Source organism: Callithrix jacchus, chromosome 16 (genome assembly GCF_049354715.1).
Source record: "Callithrix jacchus isolate 240 chromosome 16, calJac240_pri, whole genome shotgun sequence".
In the NCBI taxonomy this organism is placed as follows: domain Eukaryota; kingdom Metazoa; phylum Chordata; class Mammalia; order Primates; family Cebidae; genus Callithrix; species Callithrix jacchus.
In genome coordinates this window covers 1,545,825-1,564,975 of record NC_133517.1, presented here as the reverse complement: position 1 = coordinate 1,564,975, position 19,151 = coordinate 1,545,825, and the positions used below count along the sequence as shown (strand labels likewise).

At 41.4% G+C, this 19,151-nt stretch overlaps 1 long non-coding RNA gene across 2 annotated transcripts in view; it reads left to right on the top strand.

The window, feature by feature from the left end:
- LOC118148542 (uncharacterized) overlaps positions 1 to 19,151 on the top strand; it is a 113,532-nt gene that overhangs the window by 18,564 nt on the left and 75,817 nt on the right. For both annotated transcript variants that reach the window (XR_008477095.2, XR_004735382.3), the window contains exons 2-3: positions 7,645 to 7,733; positions 9,373 to 9,499. This is a non-coding gene — a long non-coding RNA (uncharacterized LOC118148542). The remainder of the gene's footprint in view (positions 1 to 7,644; positions 7,734 to 9,372; positions 9,500 to 19,151) is intronic.

The following is a 19,151-nucleotide window of genomic DNA, read 5'->3' as shown; positions in this document are numbered from 1 at the left end:
ACTAGGGAGGCTGAGGCATGAGAATCTCTTGAACCGAGGAGGTGGAAGTTGCAGTGAGTAGAGATTGTGCCACTGTATTCCAGTCTGGGCAAGAGAGTGAGACTCCATCTCATATATATATTACATATTTTATATATAATATACATATAAAAGTTTTTTCCACAAAATTTGGTTCCATTTGAAGTACACTTCTGACCCAGGAGTTTTTCATAGTTCTGTATTCTAAAGTAAACATCCTATTGGGCATCCTTTCCCATTTCCCCCTCAGAAGGTCTTTTGGCCTACAGAATGTTATATAATATGTATTCCGACTTTTTTTCCTAGAGTCTTGTACATTTTGTTTTCTATAAAACTGCAGTATGTTCATGAAGACTGAGGGTCAAATTTACTAGGCTTAAAAAAATTCTCATAGTATTATTCTTTCTATACTATTTTCTTCCATAATATCTTATTTTAGAAACAAGTTTTTATTGGGTTAGTGTCTACTGTCATGCAATGTTGTTATTTATTTTTTCCATTCTTTTTCCCTTTAATTTTGGACTTTCTGGTCCTGGAAAGAGAATCAAATAAAATCTTAATCTATGAGAAACTGGTTTACTGAGAGTTTTTGTTGAAGAACGAAAAATTAAGTTGGTAGTGAAATGCCGTCTTCAAGTGTATATTTGAGAGTGCTGCCAGGCGTGGTGGTGCGTGCCTGCAGTCCCAGCTACTTGGGAGGCTGAGGTTGGAGGATTGCTTGAGTTCAGAAGTTCTGGGCTGTAGTGAGCTATGCTGGTGGTTGCACTAAATTCAGCATCAATATGGTGACCTCCTGGGAGTAGGGGACCACTGGATTGCCTAAGGAAGGGTGAACCAGCCCAGGTCGGAAATGGAGCAGGTCAGAAACTCCCATGCTGATCAGTAGTGGGATCATGGCTACAAATAGCCACTGTACTCCAGCCTGGGCAACATAGTGAGCCTCCTGTCTCTAAAATAAATAAATAAATAAGAGAGTGCTTTTGGCCAGGCATGGTAGCTCACGCCTGTAATCCCAGCACTTTGGGAGGCCAAGGCAGGCAGATCACCTGAGGGCAGGAGTTCGAGACCAGCCTGGCTAACATGCTGAAACTCTGTGTCTTCTAAAACTACAAAAAAATAATGAACCAGGTGTGATGGCGGGCCCCCGTATTCCCAGCTATTTGGGAGGCCAAGGCAAGAGAATTACTTGAACCCAGGAGGCAGAGGTTGCAATGAGCTGGGATCATATCACTGAACTCCAGCCTGGGTGAGAGAGTAAGACTGTGCCTCAAAAAAAAAAAAAAAAGAATAATATGGCACAGTTTGCTTCCATTGTGTTTAGCATTTTGAATTGCCACATCAACTTATAAATTTGGTGCTCTGCTAATTACATGCTGTAAAAGCAGATGAATGAAACTTGAGCCCCTGCCTTGATATGTAGTGAAAGATTATTCTGTAGAAGAATGTCAGCTAGTGGGGTAAAGTCACTCTACTCTTAATTTGCATGCGGAGGGACGATGTCGGGTGTCTGGGAGCCAGAAGGCTTCATGCTGACAGTCCAGAATTCAGATCGGCTCGTGTGTAAAGTTTTATCCCTCTCCTGACTCTGGGTATGTTTCCAAGTTTATGGTATTACACTATTTACAAAGATATGTTTTCATTGAGAAATTAATCCCAAAGGATTGTTGAGAGATAAGACCTCCAGCACCATTATAACGAAATCCCGTCTAGTGATTGTACGTCATTTTCCATCAGTTTCAAAGACTGGGCTAGCTTGGTGTTCTAAATGTATTTAAAATCTGTTTTTATAGTTTTTTTTTTTCTTGGTAATCTGTGCTATGAAATTTGAAAACCACTAAAAATAGGGAATTTTTTATTTTTTGAGACCGAGTCTTGCGTTATTGACCAGGCTGTAGTGCAGTGGTGCCATTTTGGCTCATCACAACCTCCGTCTCCGGGTTCAAGTTCTTCTTGTGCCTCATTCTGATGAGTAGCTGGGATTACAGGCATGTGCCACCATGTCCAGCTAATTTTTGTGTGAAGATCAAGGGAACTATTCAATTCCTTTTCTGATGTAATGCTAAGTTGTATAGATTCCTAATGCATGTCTCCGGTTTTGTGATAGAACTTCTTAGATTTTATTGATGACATTTTAGATTCATGGTTTTGTTAAATAAGTCAATTAGATTTCCATTATGAATATTAATTGAAATCTTGTCTTTAGGCAGAGAGTTATTTATGAATACAAGCTTTGTGCCTAGGGAATGTATGTGTTTTCATCTGTCAGTACGAGAGGACATAAACTACATCATTAGTGAAAACAAAAGACTTGAACTCTTTTCCCTGTCTTCTCTCCTTCCTGAGCTCCTGAAAATCCTCTCTGGCAGCCTCTGGAGCACATGGTGCGTCGCCAGTGAATTCCTTAGGGACCTCCTCTGACCTTCTTCCTTCTTCCTCTGACCAAAATCACAACCTTGTCTGAGAATACCGCCTCCCTTGTAGCTCTGTCAGTTGGCGTCTATATACATTTCATTAAGCTCTGTAACACCAGGCCTGGGGGTAGGGTACCTGCTTCCCTTGCTCAGAGTGTCCCTTCCTCCTTCCAAAAAGGCCCAGCTTTGCAGTCTGCCATCAGTCTGCGTTACTCACTAGCCCTCCTTAGCACAGTCGGCTCCAAGCCCTGTCCCGCTTTCCACGTTAATGCAAGATGTTAGCACTTGCCCTGCTGCTCTGTCCAACACTCCTGTCATAATTCTGCATCTTTCAGAATCCGCAGAGATACACCTTCCAATATTGGACTTCTTTTTTCTTTGTCTGCCTCTTCTCCAACGACCTTGTCCCTCACATGATCTCTGCCATTTATAACTCTAGCTATGTTCTATACCTGTCTTTAAAAGTATCTTGTTTTGGCCAGGTGCAATGGCTCATGCCTGTAATCCCAGCACTTTGGGAGGCCGAGTTGGGCAGAACATGAGGTCAGGAGATCGAGACCATCCTGGCCAACATGGTGAAACCCTGTCTCTACTAAAAATACAAAAATTAGCTGGGCGTGGTGGCGCGCGCCTGTAGTCCCAGCTACTCCGGATGCTGAGACAGGAGAATTGCTTGAACTTGGGAGGCGGAGGTTGCAGTGAGCCAAGATCGCACCATAGCACTCCAGCCTGGCACCTGGCGACAGAACGAGACTCTGTCTCAAAAAAAAACTATCTTATTTCCTCTCCACAATGTCCATTTTAAGAATGCCAGTCTTCGACCAATGCTTCCTACTCATCTAAATCAACTTCTCTCATGCCTGAGCTCCCAACACTTCTTTGACTCCAGTGGGGTTTACAGTCCTTTCAATTTCCTGTAATCCCTCATGTTCCCACTTTGTGAGTCACCTGATTTAGATGTCGTGTTGTGTGGCGGTCATTACTCATCTCCTTCTACTCTCAACTACCTTGCCTCCTTTTCCTCCTCTGCAGGCAAGTGACTGAGGTTGGAGAAAAATGCTGACTGATTTATTTTAAGTTGACAATCACTAACCCCAAGTAAACTTTCGGTGCTGCCTGGCAATCCCACTCCTTTCCAATACTCATCACTTTCCCAGTTCTTCTAGAGACGATTTTCCCTTCCCTGCTCTCCTAAAACCACCACAGTCTCCCTCATTATTATTCTCAGCGCGTGACCTTGGTCTGTAATCCACTGAGAAAATGGAATCAACCACGGAGTCTTTACCAGCTGGATGGTACTCTCACACTTGGCTGCTACTGAGATGAATGTGGGTCAGCTGTTCGCTTTCCCATCTGATGCCAACCCCTTCCCTTGTCCACCGGACCTGATACCGTCATCAGCTCAATGATGCTGCTTCTGATTTCGGATTCTTTCTCCGGCATCCTGTTTTCCCCACTGTGTCAGGTTATTCACAGAGGCATACAGAAATGTTGGGTGTCTTTTGACGTTTATTAAAAACTTCCCTTCATTCCGTTTTTCCCTCACCATTAAGTGTGAAGTCAGATGTAGACGCTCCTTATTGAGTTAAGGAGGCTCCCTCCGTGCTTCGTGTCCTAAGGGTTTTTACTATGAACGGCTGTTGGATTTTGCCAAATGCCTTTTCTGAATCAATTGATGTGACCTTCTCTTTTTAAAATCTTCCATATCTTGGCAAACGTCATCTCTCCAGCCGCTCAAGTTAACAGCCTTAGTGTCACAGTTGACTTTGGTTTTTCTCCCGTGTTCTATGTCCAGTTTCTTGGCAAAGCCCATCATCTCTAACTTCAAAATACATCCAAGGCTCGTTATGTCTCAGCCACGCCACTGCCACCCTCCCTGTCTAAACCACCACCACCTCTTATGTAACGGTCTCTGCCCTGTCTGTTTCTTCCATCTGAGTTTCACACTGTCAGTTTTTCAATCTGGAAAATTAAGTCTGCAACTCTCAGTAAACACTCTTGTTCAACTTTCTCCATTTATGTAGCATAAATACATGTTGGGACTTGTGGCGTTAGAAATTTTTATGTGCTTGAAATTTTAAATTTCAAGTTTTTCTTCTTTAATGGCAATCTGACTCTCATGTTCTTAAAGTTCGCTTTAAATCAGAGCAACCTTCCAATTGCTCAAATTAACGCTTTCAGTTCGATAACATTGCCTGTCAGCGACAGAGTAAATTTAAAACAATTTAAGTGAAAGCGGCAGAGGTTTTTGATGAATTCATTCAGTTTGTGACAGCATATGATTGTTCTCATGAATTCTGTTCATTCAAGATTTGGGAAAAGGATGATGAAAATGCCCTGCAAGGTCAGCCAATCCATTCTCCTATCAGGGCAAAGTAGTCCTCTTCCAAATGAGCCCGTCAAGCCTCGGCCATGCTGAAGCATCCATCCTGGGTCTCAGCATGGCAGGGACCATTCAGGCCGTGGGAGCTGTCAGACCTTTTGATCTAAAGGCGGTTAAAAAAACCCCACAGCAACCCCACTCGACAAAGGCCGTTTGTCTGCTTGCCATCAAAATAGCCTAAGTCACGAGGGTTACAGTTGGTCATCTTCACGGAGGGACTTCTTCCCCTAGTGTGTCATCCCTCCCATCCAGCCGTCTTGCCGAGACATCCATGGTTTAGCTGAGGTTGTCTATTTGTTGTTTCTTTGTGTTAACTTTTCTAACGTCTGAGTGCTTCCTTTCATTAATGCCGCCTCAGGAAGGAAGCCTGACTTCCCCTTTTCTAAGGCCACTGAAACTAAGTGAAAGGCACTTGCCGTCCTGCTTTTACTGCTGCGATGGTAGCTTTTCATTGGGAAGTAATTTTTAAGTTCTGTAAAGTCTATCATGAAAAACACCAATTTACACAACCTGGAAAATTAATCAACATCCATATTTTGTAATAGTTCTTAACTTTTTAAAGAAAAAAATGAAAATTCATGATAAAATTGTTTCTGTAACTCCCAAGACCATACCCCTCCCTCCTCTCTGGAGCATTTATGTAAGTTTAACATGAGTCCTTCTAAGTCATCTTTTTGTTCTAACTGTCTGTCTATCCATCAGGAGCAGATATCCTGAAGTGTCTGTATTATTTTGCTGATCTTTTTGTCTGTTCCTGTGCCTATACTATGTTTCATGTGTTTATTACCTAGTGTCCTGTCTCTCTGTCTTTTCCTTTTTTCTTTCTTTCTTTCTTTTTTTTCTTTTTTTTTTTGAGACAGAGTCTTGCTCTGTCACCCAGGCTGGAGTGCAGTGGTGCAATCATGGCTCACTGCAGCCTCAGTCTCCTGGGCTCAAGCAATCCTCCTACCTCAGCCTCTATAGAAGCTGGGATTACATGCCTGCACCACCAAGCCCAAATAATTTTGTATTTTTTTAAGAGACAGGGTTTCACCATGTTTCCCAGACTGATCTTGAACTCTTGGGCTCAAGTGATCCACCTGCCTTGGCCTCCCAAAGTGCTAGGATTATAGGCGTGAGCCATCACACCTGGCAAGTTTCCTGCTTTTTTTTAAAAAAAAACGATTCTTGATGTCAAGTAGGATCGTTTTTTGTTTGCTTGTTTTCTTTCTGATAACTATTCTTAAGACTTTATCTTTTAAATACAATTTTAGAATCTGTCAGGTTGGGCAGGATTTTGATGGGCATCTCACTGATTTAATAGTTTAAACTGCCTTCCTGGTCAAGAGCATAAACATATCTCATGACCTGCTCAGATCTTTTTGTCCTTCATAATGATGAACATCTTCATTTCATTCATAAAGTTTTATTTGTTTACTTTTAAAAATAATGACTTATGTCCTTTTACAGCAAGTCCCATTTCTAGCATTGTTTCTGCTGGGGAAATTCACCTCAAGTCCCAAACAACCTAGGTAAAAAGGAACTTTGGGAGTATGTGCTGCATGGAAGCTGGAAAGACTTCCCTGGTGATGGTCTACCCACGTGGCCTCTGTTTTGTCAAGGTCACCTTTAGCTCATTCTGCTTTAGACATTTTCCTGTTGGTATGTCTCTACATAGACCGCTATTTGCCTGTGCAGTTATTAGGAGGAGATGAGAGTTTAATTCACCGGGAATTGCTCCTTCCTTCCCTACTCCTTCTGTCGTCCCTCCTTTCCCCCCTCACCTTCCTCTTCCAGCCCTTCATCTCCACTGTGAGGCAGGCAATGGAGCGAGATCCCAGCTCTGTGGAGCCTCACACCATCGTGACTGACTGCTCAGAGCCCCCATGCTGTTAGGAGCCCAAAGACTGTCCCTCCTGAAGCACATGGGCTTTCAGAATGAGTTCTCTCTGCTAACGAGGCTTATTTTTTCATCAGCAAAATGTCCCTTACATATCCTGAGCCCAAAGGCCTTACATGTAAAGCTGGCTGGTGCAACTTTATTATAGCGTGTAGTTTGAATTTAAGCACCTGGAGTGGAAATGTTTGAAGATAAGCGTGATTGGGTTTTAGTTGTGTATTCAAAAACAGCTGGGGAGGTGTTAATGTCAGGCAGCCCCACCCTAACTCTGGAGAGGGTCTAGTGCTTGGCCTCGGAGACCCAGAGGGCTCAGTGGCCACACCTAAGGCAGAGGAGTGCACGCAGGCTCCTGCTATCCTGGTGGTCCCTGGAGTGCCTTTCTTTTGGGCCAGGTGATGGAGGCTGGGCTTTTTTGGAGACCCACAGCCTTATCTTTCAGGATCTCCACTTCCTTTCCCTGCCACCTGTGTCCATGTATCTGGAATGGAGAAATGGTGAGGAACCCTTCACTGTAACCCTTCACTCCTCCAGGAATTGGACAAGAGATGTTTTTTTTGTTTTTGTTTTTTTTAGACAGAGTTTTGCTCTTGTTGCCCAGGCTGGAGTGGAATGGCACACCCTTGGCTCATGGCAACCTCTGCCTCCTGGGTTCAAGCGATTCTCCTGCCTCGGCTTCCCACGTAGCTGGGATTACAGACGCGCCCGCCATGCCCAGCTACTTTTCTATTTTTAGTAGAGACGGGGTTTCTCCATGTTGGTCAGGCTTGTCTCGAACTCCTGACCTCAGGTGATCTGCCTACCTCCACCTCCCAAAGTGCTGGGATTACAGGCGTGGGCCACCGCGCCCAGCCGAGAGGTGGTATTAAGCTTATTAGTACTTAATCATGCTTCATGAATTTGCCAAAGGCTCCCTCATTCAGGACCAAAATAACTTGTATATCGTTTCACCTCAGGACCTAGAGAGCCGGCTCCTAATCAGAAGAGCAGAGTCTCCCATGTACTGGGCTGATAGCATTGGCTATACATTGGAACCTTCTACTTGGTGAGTAATTAGTCTCCCATGGCTTGTTACGAAGAAGTGCAAGTGAAAGTTCACCTTGAAAGAAAAATATCTCACAGTCTGCCAAAACCTGGAATTGGTTGGCACAAAAATGCATGATTAAAACATCAAAGTGTGGGTAAGTTACGGTCTTAGCTTTTCTTCCTGTGCAGATGCAGGGTTATTATTGCTCATAACGAGAGTGTAAGACCTTAGCTTTTACAAGTGTGGGAAATAAGGTCAACATTTTTTCTTTAATGCATCTGGCTAATTATGTTGAATTAGGTATTCCTTATCTGGAATAAGGAGAAGAATAATTCTAAAGAAAGAAACATAAGAAGCATCCAGGGTGAGTAGGAAAGGCCCAGTAGGTTGCCTTAGTGGAGTCCTTCCTCTCGTGCAGGCTCTGGGTGCAGACCCTATAATGTCGTAGAGGAGTAGCCATTCTGATAAAGAGATTATACAGAATAAACGTAGATCTATTTGGGGCCACTTGATGCATTAAATTTTATCCAAAAGGAATACCCGAATATCCTTAGAAGTCCCCTCCCCTTCCTTTTCTGGCTTCCTGTATATTTCCCTAAACTATCATAGTTTAAAATGTTTAAACTTTTCGTGGGTATCAAAGAACAAGTATGTTAAGTTGGGTCTTTTCTACTATGAAACAGCTGAATACAAGCAATTAATCATATGGTTAAGGAGTTGCCTTAATTTGGATCATTTGTACAGAAATAACTGAACAGTATGATTTATTTACTTTGTGTAAATAAAGAGTTAAATTTGGCTTGATATAAATAATTTGTCAAAAACAGTTTTATCATAACAGGATATGTCTGTTTTTTTTTGAAACATAATTACGGCAGCATGTCTGCTATGAAAAGCTTGTCGATATTACTGTAAAAAATTATGACTAGAAGAGTTACATGGTTCATATATTAAACATTGTTCCCAAATAGGTGTCCTAATTATTGTCATTGTCATTACATTTCTACACCAGATTTTAAGATTATAAAAAAAGCTGAGGTTTTATTGCCACTAAGAAGGCTCATGTTTTGAAATCACAGTGGGACACAATAAAATCCTTATTTGGTTTGAGGAGATTTTGTTAGAGCCTTTCTTTCACTAGAGGCAAATAAAGCCAGTGAGATAATGTACATAAAATAATTTTACGAGTTAAACGCTAATAACAATTTATCTCACTGGATCTACAAGCCAGTCCTGTGAGCTCCCGAAGACAGATACAATCATCTCGGCCTCAGGAGGGAGGGGACTGAGGGTGAGAGAAGTTACCAGATTAGCCCAAAGACAATTTGCCTCTAGTGGAAACAAGACCCTAACCAAATTGCTGAAACCAAGTAAAGAATATTTTTCTTTGTTCCAGGCTGACTTTAAACCATGCTCCTTTTCAACCCCAATAAAACCTCAGCTTCCTTTTAATCTTAAAATGTGATATGGAAATGTAATGATAACGAAAGAGTCAAATAATCTGGCTACGTATTGGGAGAAACCACGTTTGACATATGAACTTTGTAATTATCCTATTAATAACCTTTGACTATGATACTTGCAATTTATTATCACTGTCAAAAGGCAACAATACCTTTAGTTTGAAGATCTAATTGGCTTTTCTTGGTGATTCTAGAATCAGGCAGTGCCTCATTCTGTGAAACGGAGTAAGTGTCCTGATGAGCTAAGCAGAGGAGGGCGGCTTTACAGGCAGACAGGACGCAAACGGGAACACGGAATGAAAAGCAGTCTGGCCATTTCAGGTACTTTCCCTGTGGGGTTAAAACAGAGTGCACTTCCTTCTTCCTTACACGCTAGCTCAGGCAAACTGGGCCCTTCTCTTGCTTGCTGTGAATCCCTTGTGCTTTTTCTTTGTTTGTTCCGTCTTTTGAATCAGTCTCCTGTTCCCATTCTGGCACCCCTCTCTCGTGAGAGAGCGCTGTTCTCCTTTCTCATTTTTTTTTTCTTGTCTATTTTTTTGTCTCTGCTCCTAAACTCACTTCTTGTGTATGGCCTCGTCCTTAATTTTCTTGGCTCAAGGTGACGAACCTCACGTATTTACCCCAGACAACAACGCCACTCACTAGCTTATCCCTCTTAAATGCTGCCTTTTACAAAGCAGTGGGACGCAGATGCAATTCAGCCAAATTCTTTGCCACTTTGTAACAAGGGTGGTCTTTCCTCCGGTTTCCAGTAAGATATTCCTCATTTCGACCTAAGACCTCATCAGAATGGCCTTTACTGTTTATATTTCTACCAGCATTTTGATCCTGACCACTTGGCTAATCACCAAGAAGGCAGAGGCTCTCTCTACAGCTCTCCTCTTCTTCTGAGCCCTTACTAGAATCACCCTTAATTTCCGTTTATGGAAATCTAGGCTTGTCTAGCCTGTACTTCAGAACTGTCTCAGCCTCTACCCATTACTAGGTTTCAAAGTTGTTTCCATGTTTTTAGGTGTTTGTTATAGAAATACTCCACTTGTTGGTACCAATCTTTTTTAGCCTGTTTGTGACGCTATAAAAAATGTCCAAAGACTGGATCATTTATGAAGAACAGAGATTTATTTCTCACAGTTCTGGAGGGGGGGCATCCAAGATCAAGGTGCTGGCGAAGGTTTGTGGAGAGGGCTGCTCTCTACTTCCAAGATGGCACATGGCAGAAAGCAGAGGGGTAAGGGGCCAAATGCTTATTTATTTATTTATTTTAAGTTCTGGGATCCATGTGCAGAATGTGCAGGTTTGTTACATAGGTGTACATGTGCCATCAGGTTTGCTGCACCTATCAATCCAACATCTAGGTTTTAAGCCTTACATGCATTAGATATTTGTTCTAATGCTCCTCCTCCCCCATCCCTGCCAGCCCCCAACAGGCCCCAGTGTGTGATGTTCTCCTCCCTGTGTCCATGTGTTCTCATTGTTCAACTCCCACTTAGGAGTGAAAACATCCAGTGTTGTTTTTTTCTGTTCCTGAGTTAGTTTCCTGAGAATGATGGTGCAAAGCCTCTTTTATAAAGGCCTTAATCCCTTTCACTAGGGCTCTGCTCTCATGACTTAATCACCTTTGAAAGGCCCTACCTCTTAAGGTATCATCTTGGTGATGAAGTTTCAACACATGAATTTTTGAAGGGATATAAACATTCAAAGCATAGCAGACCACACTCTGGTTGGGTCTGGCATACTGGGGCCCGCGGCAGGATGCTAGTCGAAAACTAGCCTCCCGGTGATGTTTATTTAACGTCACTGCTAGTTCCTATTCATAAGCTGCACCTCAAAGAAGCCTAGACATAGTTTAAACATGTCCTCATGAGGCATAAGACATGCCCAGCTACTTTCGCTGTCCTTGGCAGCAGCCTCACATCTCCCTTTGTTTGGTTGCTAGTTAGAAGCAGCTGAATGGCAGCCTGTAGAGATTTCCCCTTGTGCTGGGAAACCTACAGAGCATGTACTGAGTCAGACTAATGAGATCAGAAAACAACCAAAGCACGAAGACGGGAACAAAAGACTATTAAGTGCGACATACATCATGATGTCCAAAACCAAAATCTGAGGAGTGAAGCCACGGCATTTATGAAGGGCTGAGTGTACCTGTGCATTGTCTCCAGAGCCTCTCACCTTGTCCTAGCACTCCACTCCAACATTTACGGGGGCACTGAACAGCCTGGGAGTGAACAGCCTGTCTCCCCCGTCAAAGGCATGCACTTAATGGGAGACCTTTCAGGGTTCCTTTATGTACAAAAACCACTGAGATTCACCAAAACAAAGAATGTTCTCTCTCTAATTAGGGCTTATGTTGCCAACATTTCTGCAAAGCTGGAGATCCTGCTTCCCCCTAATTAGTGGCCTTCAGATGGGTCTGCAGTTGGAGCCTCTAGAATTGTGAGAGGATCTGGCTGCTCCATTGCTTTGCATCTCTCTGGAGGTACTCAAAGGTACCCTGGTGTCTTTTCTCTCAGAGCTGTGTGGCTTCCGTCATGAACACAAAGTAAAGAAAGGCAAAAAAATTCTTCAGCATCCTGCAGAATCTACAAATGGCAGCTTCTAAATGATCCTGTTTGTCATCCCCTAAATGAGTTAGCAACCCTGTTGCGTAATTACTCCATTGTTCTTACAAATGACAGATTTGCTTCAAAAGGCAATAAATAAAATGTTAAAATAAAATCATAACGTCTTTTTTGAAGTGGTATCTATCTTTTTAAAATTAAAAGTAACTTCTAGATGTTATCTTATTATCTCGTTTAAAAATTAATTGGGAGGCCTTTAGACTGTAGTTGCTCTAACTCCTAGTTTCTGTGTACACAAATTGGAACCCAATTCAGTATGAATGGCCATATTCCAGGTCAGTCAGAACTCACCAACTAGCCATACTAATCTCCTTATCAAAGGATGCTTGGCCACATCCTTTGACGTGGCTTTCCACTGGAGTGATCCAAATACATCTAGTGTTCCACTCTAGCCAGTCAAATATGTTCTTTGCCTTGCTTCTGTGTTCACCTAAAAGCCAAGCTTCCCCTATCCCACCTCCTTACTGTAGCCCTGAGCTACTTGTGGTCTAGCACTGCCTGATTTGTTAATCACTGTTTGCTCAAATGAACTCTTTAATATATTAATACACCTCTCAAAAACACACAAATATAATGCCTTCGTTAAAAAGTGGAATACCACTGCATTTTATGGTACCGGTGAAACAAAAACAGTATCATTTGTTTTTCAATTTTTGTACCTGATGTGCTGGAGAAGTTGGTTGTGAGTTATTTTGAATTGCTGATGTGAAATGTGGTATACAAAATGGTGTCACTCTGGTTCAGAGACATAAAGTGGAGTTGAAAAGCCATTTTAAGAACTGCCTGCACATTATGCAAACTTGCAACAAACAAACAAACATTAAAGAACCAGGAATCTGCCTTGAACTCTGAAATTGTTCCAAACTGCAATGATACAAGATTGCAGAAAACTGCTGGGTTTTTCTAGCACTGCAACTTCTGAACAACAACCAATGAACTATAGAGCCAAGAACCGGCCAGCCACTTCCATCAGTGATCATTCTTTGAAAACAACTTGTATGATCACAGTTAGCTTCCTTTTCATTTCTCTTAAAAATCCCTTCTCCCCTCTATGTCTTTGGAACACAGTCTGGCTTCCAGCTGAACCTGTGTCTCCTGAACTGCGGTTAAGACTTGTCTCACTGCACTGCAGCTCGGCTTCTGGCCTCGTCCCAGTTGACGGTGGAACTGTGATGGCTGCCGTAGTTCAACCAAAATAGGCTTTACTGAAAACATCGAGTGAGGTTTGTGAGTTAAGTTTTTTCTGGTCTGAACAGTTACCTATTTTTGAATTTTATAATTATTTGAATATTTGTCATTCTTGATTTTTGCAGGCATAGACCACATCAAGCATTTTTAAACAATGTTTCTGTGGGTCTTTATTAAGTCCTTAGATATCACAAATCAGAAGAGAGTGAGAGACTGAGCATACAAATGGAAAATGGCCAGACCATCCATCTATCTATCTATCTATCTATCTATCTATCTATCTATCTATCTACCTACCTACCTATGTATCTATCTATCTGTCTGTCTGTCTGTCTGTCTGTCTATCTGTCTATCTGTCTATCTATGTCTGTCTATCTGTCTATCTATCTGTCTGTCTGTCTGTCTGTCTGTCTGTCTGTCTGTCTGTCTGCCTGCCTGGCTGTCTGTCTGTCTGTCTGTCTATCTATCTGCCTATCTATCTATCTATCTATCTATCTGTCTGTCTGTCTGTCTGTCTGTCTGTCTGTCTGTCTATCTATCTGTCTATCTATCTATCTATCTGTCTATCTGTCTATCTGTCTGTCTATCTGTCTATCTATCTATCTATCTATCTATCTATCTATCTATCTATCTATCTATCTTTACACATGACACTTCGACCTGCAACCTGCAACTACCTTCCCAGGTACCAATTCCTGACCTACGATAAACAGTCCTGTTATAAGTCATGAAGAGACCTCAAATACGCCACCCCCAAATATGTCACTTTTGCACAGGGATTATTTCAAGCTGAAAGCAACTGAGAAAGCAGACACAAAAAGACCTCTTTATTTTTTTTGCATCTGTCTAAAATCAGAGCATAAATGTCCTTTTATGAGGGTATCTCCCTTTCCATCACAAAGAGAACAACTCTTAATCGCAAGGAAGGACTAATCACTAAAGACAGCACAGCCTTCAGGCTGCATAAACAGAACTTACTCAGAATTTACTCAAATAACGTCTATTTTCCATGAGTTTTTACCTCACATTTACCATCCCACAATTTACTGTCCCAAAAGCCCAAACCTGTTTTTCTTTGTCTAGTCACTTCTTCTCAATGTATCACTCTTTGTTAAAATGGTACATGGTTCTCAGGTCTAACTGCCTCTGGATTTTCACATCTTTTCTGTGAAACCTCTGTATGCCTTTGAAATAAACCTTTTCTCCTGTTAATCTGTCTCTCATCAGTTTAATTCACAGGACCCAGACACTGAACTGAAGAGTGAAAGTAGAGGAAGGGACTTTTTCTCTCCTATAGTTTGATTTGTAGGAACCCTACAAATGGTCGGGACTTGATTAATTACTCATAGGTCCCCGAATTTTTATCTCTGCTTCCAACTTAGGACCTTGGAAAAGCAAAATGCACATCTTAACCAGTCATATAGAATCCTCTCCAGTTAGCTTCTTCCTGCTTCCCCAGGTCAGCAGCCTCCCTCCAGGGCACAGCTGAAGCCTTCCCTTTTCCCACTATGAAGCTATACTAACCCTTTGCCTGCTTTTGAGTTTCTGTGAAAACACAAGGGATGGTGGCTAACTCCCTTGCTGTGTAGCAAGCTCAGAATAAATAACCTTTTCTTCTGTTTTTTTGAGACGGAGTCTCTCTCTGATGCCAGGCTGGAGTAGTGCAGTGGCACGATCTTGGCTCACTACAACCTCCTCTCCTGGGTTCAAGTGATTCTCATGCCTCAGGCTCCTGAGTAGCTGGGATTACAGGCATGTGAGACCACATCCAGCCAATTTTATTTTATTTTATTTTTTTGTGTTTTTAGTAGAGTTGGGGTTTCAGCATGTCAGCTGGGATGGTCTCAATCCCCTGACCTCATGATCCAGCCACCTTGGCCTCCCAGAGTGTTGGGATTACAGATGTGAGCCACCGTGCCTGGCCAACCTTTGCCTTTCTCATTCGGTAGGTCTTCCTTTATTTGCCCATGGGTTTTGAAGGCCTTACAATTGCTGGCTAATTTAATTTTAAAACATAGCCTCTCAGTCTTTCGGAGAGGAAAAAAAAAGTGTGATTTTGCTGTAGGTTCATTCACCTACATGAGAAACCAATTGGCTGGTTCTCCACTTCAATAGGACAACTGGCCGAATTCAGCCTGATAAAAAGTGTGCCCAGCACAGCATATTTAATTTAAAAAATGCTTTAAGTTAGGAATACTACATCTTCAAACGTTTAAGTTTTTTTCCAGCTTCTTTGAAGTATCATTGACAAATAAAAGTTGCATATCTTTACAATGTATAACATGATGTTCTGATATGTGTATACACTGTGATTACCACAATCATTACCACACTCAGACTAATCAATATCTCCACGTCTCACACCGTTATGTGTGTGTGTGTGTGTGTGATGAGAATCTTTCAACTACACTCTCTTAGCAATTTTCTTTATTTTTGAATTTTTTTTAGACAGGGTCTCACTGTTTCCTGCAGGCTAGGGTGCAGTGGTGTGATCATAGTTCCCTGCAGCCTTGAACTCCTGGGCTCAAACAATCCTTCCTCAGCCTGCCAAATAGCTAGGACCAAGGTGTGCTCCACCACACCCAGCTAATTTTTTAAATTTCTGACAAAGATAGCACCTTGCTATGTTGGCCAGACTGGTCTCTAACTCCTGGGATCAGGTAATCCTCTCGACTTGTCCTCCCAAAATGCTGGGATTACAAACATGAGCCACCACACCCAGGCAGGAATTTTTAACTATATAGTACATCGATTTTGGTCACTGTGCTATACAACACATTTTCAGAACTTATTAATCCTAAACTGAAATTCTGGAACATTTGATTTTTAAATCAGCCCCACATATTGAAGTGCAGCATCTCATCATATCATTCATTGGTGTTAGAGCAGGTCTGCAACACAATTGCCTTTGCGGAAAGTGGATGAAGAGGATGATGCGGGTTGGTTAACGGATCAGGCAAACATTGGTCTCTGGGACTCTACAGGGTCCTGGCGACCTGTGAGCTTGAAATGGGAACTGCTCCTTTTTCTCAAGAGAAAATGAAGAAGCCTTGTCCACAGAACCAACCTGGTCATCATTCACAGGGAGGATGCTGAACTCTGGTCCAATATTCTTAGCCATTCACTCGTTCATTCACTTATTTGAGAAGCATCTGTGAAGTGTCTATTGCATGTCAGGCACTGTGAGAACTTCTGTGAGTCAACAGAGAAGTGAGTTACACTTTAATAAAGAAAACATGCATGTGGACAGCTGTATAAATGACAGAGGTGCAGAGTGTTTAAGAATACGGAGGTAGCTGGGAGTCTAGTCCTGCTGCCGTCTGGGCCAATACAGCCTAGAACCACTGGTAGCCAGAAGGTTCTGAGGGTGTCAGCTTTTACCTACCGCTCTCCCTGATCTAAATGCATTAGGGTCCCTCAGACCAGGACTGCACAGAGCTGAGCTAGCAGAGAGCTTGCTACACTTTTTTCAATTATTCACACTTTAGATGCCACAGAGTTTCTTTTGTTCTAATAGCCAACTAAATGGCCCTGATTCTATAACCTTAATCTCATTGCCATAATTGTTTATTTTCGAACATGCATTTGTTCAACAAGCATCTTTCAAGGTACTTCCTTTCTGAGGACCTGAGGAACTGAAAAGAGTACAAACCTTGCTCTCAGTTGGAATGAAGGAAGGGAAGTATCCAGTCCTCCGGTATTTTCAAACACCGCTATTTTAACCTAAAATAATATAATTTTAGAGATGCAACAACAACAATAATAAAGAGTAGCCCCTCAATATTTTGAAAATACTGAAAAAGTGGCTTTCTTAAGTTGGCCAGCAAAACTTACAGTGAGAACTCCAAGTGAGACCCCGGGATTGCTGCTGCAGCTCTCCCACCATAAGAAAATACTGGCCTCGTGGGGTCATATTAAGGGAGTCATCATGTAATCCTCCACTTACATTTTTCCTAATTGTGCCTCAGAATTCTGATTTGCAGTGGAATTGCCAAGTTAGCCACGGTCGTTTTGTTTTAATGTTCATGATTATTGGTTTGTAGGTGCTCCTCTGTTTTCCTCTTGCAGCCTTTGGATCTTTATTTAGCTGAATTACTCAGTTGCCTTTGTTTCCTTAAACGTTCCTCAGTAGTCTTGTGATTCTGTACCTTTCTTAACAGTTTAAGGTACATTTTTTCTTAACAGTTTAAGTTACATTTTTAAGACACTTGTACCTGGTTAAGCGACTTGCTTTGTCAGGATGTGTAAAATCATGGGCAAATCAGAGGATTTCCCAATTTAACAAACTGGAGACATGAGCCAATAATATCTTCATCTCTGTCATCTAGCTAGCTCTGCCTACTTACCATCTGTGTATCTCAGTGATTCTCAACCAGTGACTGTTTTATCCCTAGCTTCACAAGGGATATTTTGACAATGTCTGAATATGTTTTTGGTTGTCACAACTGGGATACTGGCAGCAGGTGGATGGAAGTCGGGGTGCCACTAAACATCCAGCAATGCACAGAACACCTCCCCGTCACCAAGGACTGTTTCAACAACGCCAGGACTGAGAAATGTTTATCTCCATCTACATCCATCTTATCTATCATCTATCTATCTATTATCTATCTATCATCTATCTATCTATCTATCTATCTATTATCTATCATCTATCTATCTATCATCTATCTATCTATCTGTCTATCATCTATCTATCATCTATCTATCTGTCTATCTATCATCTATCTATCTATCTATCTATCATCTATCTATCTATCATCTATCATCTATCTATCTGTCTATCTATCATCTATCTATCTATCATCTATCATCTATCTATCTATAATCTATCATCTATCTATCGTCTATCTATCATCTATCTATCATCTATCTATCTATCTATCATCTATCTATCTATCATCTATCTATCTGTCTATCTATCATCTATCTATCTATCTATCATCTATCTTATCTATCATCTATCAATTATCTATCTATCTATCATCTATCTATCATCTATTTATCTATCATATATCTATCAATTATCTATCTATCTATCATCTATCTATCTATCATCTATCTATGTATCTATCTATCTATCTATCTATCATCTATCTATCATCTATTATCTATCTATCATTCGTCTATCTATCATCTATCTTATCTATCATCTATCATCTATCTATCTATCATCTATCTATCTATCATCTATCTATCATATATCTATCTATCATCTATCTATTATCTATCTATCATCTATCTATTGTCTATCTATCTATCATTTATCTATCTATCTATCATCTGTCTATCTATCATCTATTTTCCTATCAATAATCTACCTATCTCTCTATCTTTTGTCTATCTCTCTTTTTCTATCTTTATAGAAATGTGTTGCATTCTTTTAAATGGAATGTAGTAAAGCAATAAAGAGTAAGTAAACGAGGTCAGTGGAAAATGTCCTATTTTGTCAGGAAGCATTGATTCAAGCCCTACTTTGGATTTGGAAAGTTAACTGTGGCTTGATTAACCTGTTCTAAGATCCCAGCTCATTACGTGAAGCTGCAGAGATAGGGCCAGGAAACGTTTTTCAGTTCATCCTAGAACATTTGTACTCACTGCCAGTTAAGAGAGTGAACCGATGATAAGGGCATCTGGCCATTTCCAACAGCACCACGGATTGGTTTACATTTCTCTTTGTAAGTGGATAAACCATGAATTTCTCCCCAGAATTACCTTCTAACTTGATTTGCCTCCTTTTCCATCATTCTGTCATTTTTTGGTTGGCAAAAACCAATGATCTCAAATAAACAAATAGATGGAATTTTGTCACCAAAAGTTCTAATTATGAGACCTAAGGTAAATACGACAACAGAAAAAGACCGCTAGAACCACACCAACATCTTTGCTGCCATCAAGACCCAGCATCCAACGTTACAATTAGCGAGAAACGTTTTGTAGAGAAAAGGAGTATCTGAATAGTCTCAAATAATATCCCCCCAAGTATTTCTCAATTGCAGAGGAACAGACAGTGCTTGTGGTCATTTTCTCTTGCCACGGGGCAAATGACCACACACTCTGTAGCTTGACACCACGTCTGTGGGCTGGGAGTACAGAAGAGCATCCTGCTCAGAGTCCTACAGGCTGAAATCAGGAGGACCACAGGCTGTGTTCTCATTTCCAGCTGT